Source organism: Helianthus annuus, chromosome 12 (genome assembly GCF_002127325.2).
Source record: "Helianthus annuus cultivar XRQ/B chromosome 12, HanXRQr2.0-SUNRISE, whole genome shotgun sequence".
Lineage (NCBI taxonomy): Eukaryota > Viridiplantae > Streptophyta > Magnoliopsida > Asterales > Asteraceae > Helianthus > Helianthus annuus.
The window spans coordinates 78,604,731-78,619,074 of NC_035444.2; the positions used below are offsets into that span (position 1 = coordinate 78,604,731).

At 39.6% G+C, this 14,344-nt stretch overlaps 1 long non-coding RNA gene across 3 annotated transcripts; it reads left to right on the forward strand.

Moving 5' to 3' along the window:
* The first annotated feature begins 3,771 nt into the window (after positions 1-3,771).
* Positions 3,772-11,999, forward strand: LOC110891588. Of its 3 annotated transcripts, XR_002565408.1 has the most exons (4): positions 3,772-3,894; positions 4,368-4,421; positions 11,365-11,418; positions 11,915-11,999. It is a non-coding gene; the product is annotated as an uncharacterized LOC110891588 (long non-coding RNA). The 3 variants fall into 3 exon arrangements; XR_004874287.1 differs by lacking the exons at positions 11,365-11,418; positions 11,915-11,999 and adding an exon at positions 4,919-5,003; XR_004874288.1 differs by lacking the exons at positions 3,772-3,894; positions 4,368-4,421 and adding an exon at positions 10,769-10,891.
* The last annotated feature ends 2,345 nt before the right edge of the window (positions 12,000-14,344 follow it).

Below are 14,344 nucleotides of genomic sequence, written 5' to 3' on the forward strand. Positions count from 1 at the left end.
CGCCTCAAGTTCTTGAAAAACTGTGTTCAGACAAATGTATTATTGCATTTGCTAACATTAAAGAGGTAAATGAAAACCTTAGGGATAAAGTCTTATCTGATGAAGTCAAATTTGAAAAGTCATTAAAAGAACTTAGAAAGAAATTGACTGAAAAAGACAAAGAAGTCAGCAGTCTCAAAGAAGACCAGAGCATAACTAAGACTCAACTCCAAACTATGGTAGAAAAATACCAAGTTTGTAAATAGGAGTTGGAGTCCACCCAAATCACTTGTGAAAGATGGGTGGAATCTTGTAAAGGTTATGAAGTTATACTTGAGAAACAGCTTTAAAGCAATGTCAAGTTTGGAATAGGATTTAGAAAATATGATGAACTTGAAAACATTGCTGTCAAACAAGCTGGTCCAACTGAAATAAAACCAATCAACAAGAATGGCCAAGAAGTTAAAATTACTGACAAACTTTGTAACAAAATTACTCTGGAAAGACCATCTGTGGGGTCCTCATCTTTTGAGGAAATTGAGAAATACCAATTTAAACCCACATGGTCTGATGAGTGTGATATTCTTGAAAATTTCAAGCCCATGGATTTCACAACCACTGATGGTGTCACAGCTCCAAAAGCAAAGATCATTCCTATCAAAGACATCCCAACAGTGGTTCAAAACTCTGTTGCTAAGGAGTCTGAGAAAAGTAAGAAAAGAGAAAAGACTAAAAACCTGTTTTGTGATTTTTGTGAAAAGAGGAATCATCTAACAAAAGACTACTTTCATCTAAAAGCATATGATCTAAACAAAACAAGTGTCATTGTACATGTTGAAAGCTGTACCATCTGTGGTAAAACAAACCACAAAACTCAAGAATGTGTGTATCTTAAAAACTTTGATGTAAAAAAGAATGAGTACACTGCAAAAACATCCTTGCGTCCATCAACATCATCTGTCAAGTTCACAAAGAACCAAGCACTGTTTGTGCCAGTCCAAACAGCTGTCACAAAACAGCTGAACCAAACATCTGTTCAAAGAGATGTTCAAGTGACTAATGCACCCCCTGCCAATCAATTCAGGAGAGTTAAGGGACAACCATCATACCAAAGGATGCCACATGTCTATGTAGGGGTGTGCATGGGTCGGTTTGGTTCGGTTTTTACTATTAACCATAACCATAACCGCTAGTTCAGTTATGGAGTTTTGGTAACCATAACCATAACCAAACTTTAGTTACGGTTAATCGGTTAGGAAGGTTATGGTTCGGTTTTGGTTAATTTCGGTTAAGTAAGCAAGCGAGGTTTGAAATAAATAGGGTTGTGCACGATTTGAACTTAGCTTGAGCCTATTTTATAAGTTAATGGAGACTTAACTTTTTGGTTAAACTACCGATTTAGGGTTCTTTTTAATAAGGTAATTCTCAAGAAAAAACAATTATGGCCATCACACCTTAGTTCTTTATCAAAATAAATGACATCTACATCAAAATCATTTTGTTACTAACATACTTTTATCTTAGTAAAAACCCTCTATATGGTTTTGTAAAACACAAATCCATTATAGAAAGTTAACATCACAAGTTCGGTTCGGTTTCGGTTATATCGGTTAACCAAAGCTTCATAACCATAACCATAACCGATTGAGCGGTTATACAAAGTTTCATAACCATAACCATTGGTTATATCAGTTATCGGTTATTAGTGGTTCAGTTATGTCGGTTATGGTTCGGTTATCGGTTACGGTGGTTAATTTGCTCACCCCTATGTTTATGAGACTTACAAAAAGCCTTCTAAACCAAGAGTGAACAGGCATCCTTTTGGTTATCAACAGGTGATTGGTCAAGACCCACAACAGTGGTTAGAGAAAAACAGTCCTAAAACTGTCCAAACCCCTGATCTAACCACTGCCCATGCACCTGAGACCATCCCAGACACTGTTGAGACCCCATCCAAAGCCTTGTTGGCTTTGGAGACCCTAATGAGCTAATCCTTTTACTTCATGTGCAGGGGGCTTCTGCATGCTTAGATAGCCTTTGGTATGTAGTTAGTGGAGGCTCCAGGCACATGACATGATGTAAAGCCCTTCTCAAAGATTTCAAAATCCATGGAGGGGGTGATATATCCTTTGGTAATAATAGTAAAGGGAAAGTTCTGGGGTCTGGTACAGTACAGTCTGGTAATGTAAAATTTGAAAATGTCAATCTAATAGACAATCTAAAATTCAACCTCCTGAGTGTTTCACAAATGAGTGATAAGGGGTATGGATCATTCTTCACAAAGGAGTGTTGTAGGATTGTTGGATCAGAAATGGTTGAAAAGATTGAAATAATAAAAGCTGGGAAAACTAAACTTGTTGCTCAAAGAAGTGGCAATGTTTATGTGGTGGATATGTCAAAAGAGTGCCCCAGGACTGATGCCTGTCTGTTCTCAGCTGCAACAAACAAAGAGACAGAACTATGGCACAGAAGATTGGGACACACAAATCTTAAGACAATCACTGCCATTTCAAAATAGGGGTTAGCAAGAGGTTTACCTCAAAAACTGTTCACCTGTTCTGAGCATTGTGTTTCCTGTCTAAAAGGAAAACAACATAAAAGCTCATACAAATCCATTGATGAGTCCAAAACAACCAAATGTTTGCAAATGCTTCATATGGATTTGTTTGGCCCAGTTAAAGTCATGAGTCTGAAGAAAAAGAGATATTGTTTGATTATTGTTGATGACTTTTCTAGGTTTACATGGACTTACTTTTTACACTCAAAAGATGAGACTGCAGGCATTCTGCAAGTCTTTGTGAAACAGGTTGAAAAGCAGTTTGACCTTCCAGTAAAAATCTTCAGAAGTGACAATGGCACAGAGTTCAGGGACAAGGAGTTAGATGATTTCTGTGTGTCAAAAGGAATTGTGAGACAATACAGCATTCCAAGAACACCAGAATAAAATGGGGTTGTTGAAAGAAAGAATAGAACCTTGATTGAGGCTGCCAGAACCATGCTTGCTGATTCAGGTTTGCCATTAACTTTTTGGGCAGAGGCAGTGAACACTGCTTGCTATGTCCAAAACAAAGTTTTAATCAACCCAGGCATCAAAAGACTGCCTATGAACTGCTGTATAAAATAAACCATTGATATCATATTTCAAAGTTTTTGGCTGTCCATGCTTCATTTTAAACTTAAAAGATTCTAAATCAAAATTTGCAGCCAAAATTGATTGTGGTTATCATCTGGGATACTCAACCACTGCTAAGGCCTACAAAGTGTTTAACACAAGGACCAAAACAGTGGAAGAGACTTTGAATGTAAAGCTCAATGAACTTTCATCAATGAAAATCCCAGCAAATCCTGCAGAATTATTTGATCTTGATAAATTCACTTTTGAAAATACTGCTGTCAAGACTGACAGTGCAGGTCCATCAGAGATTTATCACCAGACTATGGGTATGAGATCATCATTCCTCAACAAAAGTCTGTCACAATGGGAAGAGCAGCAGATGTACAAAACAACTGTCAAAGCTCAACCACTGCTACCTCAACAGTTGTTGACCAAAGTAGCCCCTTAACCCCTGCTTCCACATGTAACACCCCAAAAACGTAAAACGCGATAAATAATAATAAATATTATAAAATTTAAGGTGAATGGTAATATGATACCTAACATGGGGGTTTTTAAGGTTAATGTTTACAAATATAACAAGACTAAAGGGGGGTAATATGTAAATTATAATTAGTAAGGGTTTAATTATGTGGAAACCACAAAACACACATCCTGTGCGTGTTTGGGATCGAGCAGGAGCAAGGAACAAGGGTTTACCCTTTTGTTCTTGTAAAAATTCACCAAACTAACAAGGAAAATCGATGTGAATCAGTTGCATGTGGTAAAACCTCGATCAAATACCCGTACCCAATCAAGTGGTGAGTCGAATTTCTGAATTTGATAAGTTGTAGAACTAGGGTTTCGACCCAATCATGAAATTGTGATATGATTTGTGTTGTTTATATGTTAAGGGTACTCCCTAGAGTAGAAATCATGTTGATTTTGGTTAATTGAAAGAAAGCCTCTAAAAACCCACTTGGTGAAAATTTTGTTATGAATATAGAGATTATAGGAATCGAGAATCTATGTAATTGGATATGTAATTCAGCTTGTAGTACCCAAATGCTAGATAAATTGATGTAGATTAAAGGAATTATGAGAATTAGATTGATTATTGATGGCACATAGGATGAATTGGTGAGTTATGCTTTAAATGTTATACACTATGCTTTATTAAGGTAACGCCTACTAGGTGCTCGATGAAATGCTTGAATGAGTAGTTGTGTGTAAATTGGAAAATGATGGAATGAAAGTTTGGGTACTAAACGAATGAATGATCATGTTGATTTAGGTGTGAAGGAAGAAGGTTCGAATTCTAAGAAGCCGGAAGGATCACAAGACCGAGGTATGTTCCGTTACATACGAAAACTTACTTATAATTATTAACATTTATATTGGACAACTCTTGTAATATTGTTCATACGATGTCATAGTGATTATGGTGTTAATGAATGAATAGCAAATTCTTTGCGGACTTGTTTATGCTAAAGAAGAATTATGCTAAGTTATGCAAATTGACCGGTTCTTGTAACTAGGTTGAGTAAGGATATGAGACCATCCGTCTAGAACGAATGGTTACGTAAGCAAAACTGTATGCATGAAGTTCAATCCGTTATACGGATAGAACGAGAGATTTTTAAGTTGAAAGTAATTAACCCGATGTTATCGGGTCGTATGCGAAATGCTTGAATCTCATTATGAGATTGTATGCCATACTCACTAAAATGGGTAATGGAATGCGTATGAGAAATGGAAGTATATAGATGATTGCAATTACCATGTTGGTATTGTGGACTAAATAAGTACCTTTACTAACGTTTTAAAGTTTGATGTTTAATGTAGGTAAATCCTCGACTTAGGCGATTGGACGGCTTGGAACGTGCACACTTGGTTTACGCCCGCCTCACGCTTCCGTTATTAAGTCTTTGAAATGGGTTAAGTCGTGGTCATATGTATTTAAGTCTATGTAGTATGTTGACATCTTTGTCGTAGGGTAAAACTTGGTAGTTGAAGTCATGTCGTGTCTAATGTAGACTTTGTTTGTTTTGGGTTTTTGTCAAGGATGTTAAACGTTGAAGTTTGGTGTGTAAAACAGGTTGTTAATGGTGATAAACGAATAGGTCATGTCGAAATTTCAAAAATTTTCCTAATTGTTTTTATATGTCGAATTAAGTGGAAATTGGGGCGTAACAAGTTGGTATCAGAGCCTAGGTTTGAGGGATTCGAGCTAGAGTAATAGCGCTTGAACTCAAACCCATGGCTCGCTCGAAAGTGTGCTCGTTCCAAGATCGCCAACGAGGTAAAACTTTAAATTTCGGTAAGCGTAAGTATGCATAGTAAGCTTATAATATAGATAATGAAGATAAGTATTTTTTTCTGTTATGAGGGGAATTGAAACGGGAATTTTCAGGAACCGTATAGCTAAAATCGACCCGAAAATGCGCTTAAGAGTGCTTAAACTAAGTTGCAGCGAAATCACCCAACAGAAGGCCGTCGCCGACGGGCATCAGGCCATCGCCGACGCCCCGCTTTTTGCCGATGCCTTATGTTCCTGCCTACGGTAAAAGGTGGCCGACGCCACTTTCCTGAACCCGTCGCCGACGGGGGACTAGACCGTCGCCGATGGCTAGCGGGGGTCTGATTTGCCAAAACTTTTTCAATTTTGTAAATTTTGATATTCCGAGTCCCCGATTCGTTTGAAAGCCTACTTTATAGCTACGTAAGACCCATGTAACGCCTAAAAGGTAGATGTAAATCACGGGTAGTGGTTACGAGTGAATGAAATTATAAAAGCCAAAGGTAATATATCGAATGATGCGGATGAGTGATGAAAAATTTTAAAAGTAGGCAAAGATTTATAAATATAAGATTACGAATGAAAGAAACATGAAATTAATGAACAATGATATACGGGAAGCTTATGATTTGTATTAAGCGAAAACATGACTTTGTGTAGATGGCTGAAGCAAGAAACGTCAATGAGGATGATGACCCGACCCGTCAAGAAGCCTTTAACAATAGGGTCACGGAGGTGGCGGAAGGGGTTATGCAAGCTAACCTCCCACGGTTAGCTCAAGAGGTAGAAAGTAGAGTTTTGGGAATCGTAGACGCTATGATGACAAGTAAGATTGAAGAGTTAAAGGAGTTAATGGAAGGGTCTAATGATAAAGGTAAAGATCGACGATGTACATATAAAGACTTCATGGCGTGTAAGCCTACCACTTACGATGGTAAAATCGATCCGGTAATGTGCCAAAGATGGATCTTAAGCATGGAGGCGGTGTTCAAACGAAGTCGGTGTGATGAGGAGGATCGAGTGATGTTCGCTACGGGACAACTCACTTTTCAAGCGAAAGACTGGTGGGATGCTTATAGTAAGGAGATAGGCCAGGACAAACTTCAGACAATGACTTGGCAAGAATTTAAAGAACCTTTCATGAAGTACCATTGCCTTCAGTCAGCCATCGACAAGATTCAAGAAGATTTCTTACGACTCCGGTAGAAAAACGAAACGATAAATGAGATATCTAGTATTTTCTTGGATAAGATGAAGTTTTGTACGGAGTTTGTGCAAACCGAAAGAATGAAGATCAATCGCTTTTACGGGATACTGAAGGCAGAATTTAGGGAATTCATCACTCTCTCGAAATGTGAAACCCTTGATGAGCTCATTAATCTAGCACGGGATAGAGAAATTGAAATAAGAAGGCAAGAAGAACGTGGTGAGAAAAGACCTAGTGAGAAAGGTACGAGCTCGAGTCCATCAAAAAGGGGGAGGATTCAAGATCAAGGGAGGAAGGAAAAATCGAAAGGTGGAATCACTCCTTGCAAGACTTGTGGAAAGCTCCATACTGGGGAGTGTCTGTTGGGCAAAAAGGGGTGTTATAAATGTGGAAAGGAGGGACACTCGTCCTATCAGTGCCCGAGTAGCCCAAAGACTTGCTTCAATTGCTTCGAAAAGGGCACATCAAATCTGAATGCCCGAAACTCCAGCAAGAGTCGAAGAAGGAAGATAAGAAACAAGAAGGTCCTAGGGCCAAGGGTAGAATGTTCCAAATTACCTCCGAAGAAGCCAAGTCTCAACCGAATGTGATTTCAGGTATCTTTTTACTAAACTCCATACCGGTTTATGTTCTCTTCGATACCGGAGCTACTATGTCATTTATTTCGAACGAAATTATACAACATCCGTCCTTTAGGATAGAACGAATGCCAATGCCACTAGAAGTAGAAATAGCCGATAGTAAGATCTATATGTTACACGTGGTTTATAGAAATTGTAAATTCACTATAGAAGATGAAGAATTTGACATCGACCTTATACCTATGGTGTTGGGGGAATTTAAAATGATTGTGGGGATGGATTGGTTGGCGCGACACCATGCGGAGATTGATTGTGAAAATAAGGTAATGCTTATCCAGGCTCCAAGTGGAAACCAATTAAGTATTCAAGGAGAGAGAAACGTGGAAACCAAGTTGTGTACCTTGGTCCAAGCTTATAAGTACGTACTTAACGGGAGTAGAGCATACTTAGCTTATGTAGGAGATGCCTGACAAACCCTCCTGAAGCTTGAAGACGTTGAGGTCGTGAACGAATTTCCGGATGTATTTCCGGAAGAATTGCAGGGACTTCCTCCCGAAAGGGAGATAGAGTTTCGCATCGAATTAAACCCGGGCGCGAAGCCAGTTGCGAAGGCTCCCTATAGACTTGCTCCCGCCGAGATGCGAGAATTAATGACACAGTTGCAAGATCTTCTAGATAAGGGCTTCATACGCCCAAGTGTGTCGCCTTGGGGAGCACCCGTCCTTTTTGTTAAAAAGAAAGACGGGTCGATGCGTATGTGCATCGACTATAGAGAATTAAACAAACTGACCATAAAGAACCGCTACCCTTTACCGAGAATCGACGACCTTTTCGATCAATTACAAGGGGCGAGTTGGTTCTCCAAGATAGACCTGCGTTCGGGGTACCATCAAGTTAGAGTGCGGGAAGAGGATATTCCAAAGACTGCATTTAGAACCCGTTATGGGCACTATGAATTTCTAGTCATGTCGTTTGGATTGACGAACGCGCCGGCCGCATTTATGGATCTTATGAACCGGGTGTGCCGACCCATGTTAGACAAATCAGTAATAGTGTTCATAGATGATATCTTAGTTTATTCGCGAAGCAAAGCTGAGCACGCAAGGCACTTGCGTGAAGTACTCGAAACTCTCCGCAAGGAGAAACTTTACGCAAAATTTCCAAAATGCGCCTTCTGGCTCAGGGAGGTGCAGTTTCTAGGCCACGTGATCAATGCGGAAGGTGTTTTAGTGGATCCATCAAAGATTTATGCTGTAATGAGATGGGTTTCCCCAAAAAGGCCGACTGAGATAAGGAGTTTTCTAGGCCTCGCGGGATATTATAGGCGGTTCATACAGGATTTCTCAAAGATAGCTCTACCTTTAACCAGACTGACGAGAAAGAAAGAAAAGTTTGTGTGGGGTAAGGAACAGGAAGAGGCTTTTCGTATACTGAAGGAGAAATTGTCGAGTCCTCCGGTCCTGACATTGCCAGATGGAACTGAAGATTTGGTTGTTTATTCAGATGCTTCCCACCAGGGGTTAGGTTGTGTTTTGATGCAAAGGGGAAAGGTTATTGCATATGCGTCGCGGCAACTAAAGCCTCACGAGGTGAACTACCCAACACATGATCTGGAATTGGCAGCAGTAGTGTTCGCCTTAAAAATTTGGAGACACTACCTATACGGTGCGAAATGTACGATTTACTCGGATCATAAGAGCCTCAAGTATTTCTTTGAACAGAAAGATTTGAATATGAGGCAACGAAGATGGCTGGAACTTATCAAAGATTATGATTGTGATATCCTTTATCACCCGGGAAAAGCAAACGTGGTAGCCGATGCGTTAAGCAGAAGAGAGTACCCGTCTCCTCTCCGTGTAAAGTCCATGAAGATGATAGTTACGCCACGATTACTTGAAACTATACGTGAATCTCAAATTAAGTCGCTTGGAGCAGAAGACTTAAAGAAAGAAAGGTTAAAAGGCGTAATCGATAAACTAGAAGAAAATTCGACCGGACTCAAGCCGCGATTCGGCCGAATTTGGATACCCCGATTTTGTGAAGTCAAGGCCGCACTACTCGACGAAGCACATAAGTCACGATATTCGGTCCACCCTGGGGCTACAAAGATGTATCGAGATTTAAAAACCAATTATTGGTGGCCGGGCATGAAACGCGATATCGCCAAATATGTCGCAAAATGCTTAACGTGTTCTCAAGTGAAGGCGGAACACCAAAAGCCCTACGGAGAATCTCAACCATTGGGGATACCGTTGTGGAAATGGGAAGAACTAACGATGGATTTAGTAACCAAGCTTCCAAGAACGAAAAAGGGGCATGATACAATATGGGTAATCGTAGATCGACATACGAAAAGCGCCCACTTTCTACCCATTAAAGAAGCTTATTCTTCCGAGAAGATGGCGGAAGTCTACATGAACGAGGTCGTGTCTCGACACGGGGTGCCCGTGTCAATCATCTCAGATCGTGATACTAGATTTACCTCTCGCTACTGGCAAAGATTTCACGAGAGTGTGGGAACGAGATTGCACATAAGTACCGCCTACCACCCTCAAACTGACGGCCAGTCAGAAAGAACCATTCAAACACTTATCGATATGTTGAGAGCGTGTGCTTTAGATTTTGGGGGAAATTGGGATGACCATTTACCACTAGTGGAATTTTCTTATAACTATAGTTACCACAGTGGCATTCAAATGGCGCCATACGAATTACTATATGGGAGAAAATGTAGAACTCCCGTATGTTGGGGTGAAGTGGGGTGAAGTGGGGCAAAGGGAGCTCGCGCCAAGTGATTTAATAGCAATGACAAATGAAAAGATTGAATTGATTAGGGCTCGTTTGAAAGCAGCCCAGGATCGGCAAAAAGCTTATGGAGACAAGAGAAAGCGTCCTATTGAATTTCAAGTTGGAGATTTCGTTCTGTTGAAGGTGTCGCCATGGAAAGGCATAATCCGTTTTCGTAAACGGGGTAAATTAGGCCCTCGGTATATTGGGCCGTTTAAAGTCTTGGCTCGAATTGGAAGGGTTGCATATCGATTAGAATTACCGCCTACTCTAGACGGAATTCACAATACCTTCCACGTGTCGCAATTGAGAAAGTGCCTTGTGGATGAAACTGCATTAGTACCTCTCGATGACATTGAGTTAGACGAGGGGTTGAATTATGTCGAAAGACCAATAGCCATCAGAGATGTCAAGGTGAAAAAGCTCCGCAACAAGGCTGTCCGACAAGTGTTGGTACAATGGCAACACCGAAAGGGGTCAGAACTCACATGGGAAGCGGAAGATGAAATGAGGAGGCACTATCCATTCCTTTTTGGTATGTACACGTTAAGATTTATATGTCCAGGTTTCGGGGACGAAACCTCTTTTAAGGGGGGTAGACTTGTAACACCCCAAAAATGTAAAACGCGATAAATAATAATAAATATCATAAAATTTAAGGTGAATGGTAATATGATACCTAACATGGGGGTTTTTAAGGTTAATGTTTACAAATATAACAAGACTAAAGGGGGGGGGGTAATATGTAAATTATAATTAGTAAGGGTTTAATTATGTGGAAACCACAAAACACACATCCTGTGCGTGTTTGGGATCGAGCAGGAGCAAGGAACAAGGGTTTACCCTTTTGTTCTTGTAAAAATTCACCAAACTAACAAGGAAAATCGATGTGAATCAGTTGCATGTGGTAAAACCTCGATCAAATACCCGTACCCAATCAAGTGGTGAGTCGAATTTCTGAATTTGATAAGTTGTAGAACTAGGGTTTAGACCCAATCATGAAATTGTGATATGATTTGTGTTGTTTATATGTTAAGGGTACTCCCTAGAGTAGAAATCATGTTGATTTTGGTTAATTGAAAGAAAGCCTCTAAAAACCCACTTGGTGAAAATTTTGTTATGAATATAGAGATTATAGGAATCGAGAATGTATGTAATTGGATATGTAATTCAGCTTGTAGTACCCGAATGCTAGATAAATTGATGTAGATTAAAGGAATTATGAGAATTAGATTGATTATTGATGGCACATAGGATGAATTGGTGAGTTATGCATTAAATGTTGTACACTATGCTTTATTAAGGTAACGCCTACTAGGTGCTCGATGAAATGCTTGAATGAGTAGTTGTGTGTAAATTGGAAAATGATGGAATGAAAGTTTGGGTACTAAACGAATGAATGATCATGTTGATTTAGGTGTGAAGGAAGAAGGTTCGAATTCTAAGAAGCCGGAAGGATCACAAGACCGAGGTATGTTCCGTTACATACGAAAACTTACTTATAATTATTAACATTTATATTGGACAACTCTTGTAATATTGTTCATACTATGTCGTAGTGATTATGGTGTTAATGAATAAATAGCAAATTCTTTGCGGACTTGTTTATGCCAAAGAAGAATTATGCTAAGTTATGCAAATTGACCGGTTCTTGTAACTAGGTTGAGTAAGGATATGAGACCATCCGTCTAGAACGCATGGTTACGTAAGCAAAACTGTATGCATGAAGTTCAATCCGTTATACGGATAGAACGAGAGATTTTTAAGTTGAAAGTAATTAACCCGATGTTATCGGGTCATATGCGAAATGCTTGAATCTCATTATGAGATTGTATGCCATACTCACTAAAATGGGTAATCGAATGCGTATGAGAAATGGAAGTATATAGATGATTGCAATTACCATGTTGGTATTGTGGACTAAATAAGTACCTTTACTAACTTTTAAAGTTTGATGTTTAATGTAGGTAAATCCTCGACTTAGGCGATTGGACGGCTTGGAACGTGCACACTTGGTTTACGCCCGCCTCACGCTTCCGTTATTAAGTCTTTGAAATGGGTTAAGTCGTGGTCATATGTATTTAAGTCTATGTAGTATGTTGACATCTTTTTCGTAGGGTAAAACTTGGTAGTTGAAGTCATGTCGTGTCTAATGTAGACTTTGTTTGTTTTGGGTTTTTGTCAAGGATGTTAAACGTTGAAGTTTGGTGTGTAAAACAGGTTGTTAATGGTGATAAACGAATAGGTCATGTCGAAATTTCAAAAATTTTCCTAATTGTTTTTATACGTCGAATTAAGTGGAAATTGGGGCGTAACACCACATCATCAAACACTGTTGATAAAAGTCCTCAAACAACGAATCAAAGTCAGCATGTGTCCACACCATTACCACCTATCCCACCACCTTTTGAAACCACTGTTGGATCATCAAAGTCACCAGCAGTGGTTAGCTCAGATGATTCACATCTGCAGCTATACCCATTCAATGCCATTGTTCCATACCAAGGAGAGCTCATCTTCTTGAAATCTCATCCACCAGACCAAATTATTGGTAACATCAATGAAGGGGTGCTCACAAGAAGTCAATCTCAAAACATTTATCTTTTTGCTGGTTTTCTATCACTCCATCAGCCAGTCAAGTACCAAGAGGCACTAAAAGACAACAGCTGGGTAGAAGCCATGCAAGAGGAGCTCCAACAGTTTAGAAGACAACAAGTTTGGGAGCTTGTACCATTGCCAGAGGGTGTAAGTCCTATTGGCACAAAATGGGTCTTCAAAAATAAAACTGATGAAAGGGGTATTGTTGTCGAGAATAAAGCAAGGCTTATGGTTCAAGGGTTCAGACAAGAAGAGGGCATTGACTATGATGAAACTTTTGCCCCTGTAGCAGGACTTGAAGCTATCAGATTATTTCTGGCCTTTGCTGTCAACCACAACATCAAGGTGTATCAAATGGATATCAAATGTGCATTCCTCTATGGTAAGATTCAAGAAGAGGTTTATGTTTGTCAACCTCCAGGCTTTGAGGATCCATTTAATCCAAATCATGTCTACAAGCTGAATAAAGCCTTGTATGGCCTAAAACAAGCACCAAGGGCCTGGTATGAAACTCTTTCCACCTTTCTACTTTCCATTGGTTTCACAAGAGGTAAGATAGACAAAACATTGTTTCTAAAATGGAGAGGGAAGGATTTGATGATTGTCCAGATTTATCTGGATGACATCATCTTTGGAAGCACATGTAATAAAATGTGTGAAGAGTTCAGAAAACTGATGACAGCTGAGTTTGAAATGAGTGCAATGGGTGAACTCCAGTGCTTTCTTGGTCTCCAAGTAAGGCAACTGCAAAATGACACTTTTATCCATCAAGGCAAATATGCCAAAGAACTTTTAAAGAAATTTGAGATGGATGATTGTAAGCCATGCAGTACACCCATTGCAACCAATGAATTAGTCATGTCTAATGAGAAGGATGAATTGGTTGATCAAACTTTATATAGAAGCATGATTGGGTCTTTATTGTTCCTAACTGCATCTAGGCCAGACATCATGTTTGCAACATGTGTTTGTGCAAGATCCCAATCAGCCCCTAGAAAGTCAAACCTTATTGCTGTAAAAAGGATATTCAGATACCTCAAAGGTGCTCCCACACTTGGTATCTGGTATCCAGCTGATGGTAAAATTGAGCTTTCAGGTTTCTCAGATAGTGACTTTGCTGGATGTGACAAAACAAGGAAGTCCACTTCAGGAGGGTGCCAATTCCTAGGCAATTGCTTAGTGTCTTGGCAAAGTAAAAAGCAAGCAGCTGTTTCCACATCCACTGCTGAGGCAGAATATATAGCTGCTGCAAGCTGTGCAGCCCAACTGCTCTGGCTTCAAAATCAGTTACTAGATTTTGGTATCACTGCCTTAAAGACACCACTCATGTTGGACAGCCAGGCAGCAGAAAATATCATCAAAAATCCAGTTTCCCACTCAACCACCAAGCACATTGACATCAGACATCACTTTGTGAGGGATTGCTATGAAAAAGGTTTGATTTCTTTGCATCATGTTCCAACTAAGGATCAGCTGGCGGATGTGCTAACCAAAGCATTAGACACATCCTCCTTTGAAAGCTTGATCTCTAGGATTGGCATGCTAAACATGGAATAACAGGCAAAATCCTGTCTTTCTATGAATAAAAGCATTAAAATGTTTTCAGAAAATCAAAAATCCACCCTTAAAAATAGCTAAAAATGAAAGTTTTCATTAAAATCCTTAAAAGTCTGCCATAACCACTGCTTTGTTCAAAAGTCTGTTCTACTTCAAAGTCTGTCCACTGCTGAAAGTCAACCCCTGTTCTCTAATTTTCATGATAAGCACTATTGTTCAAAATCAGTGTTTTATCCACTGAT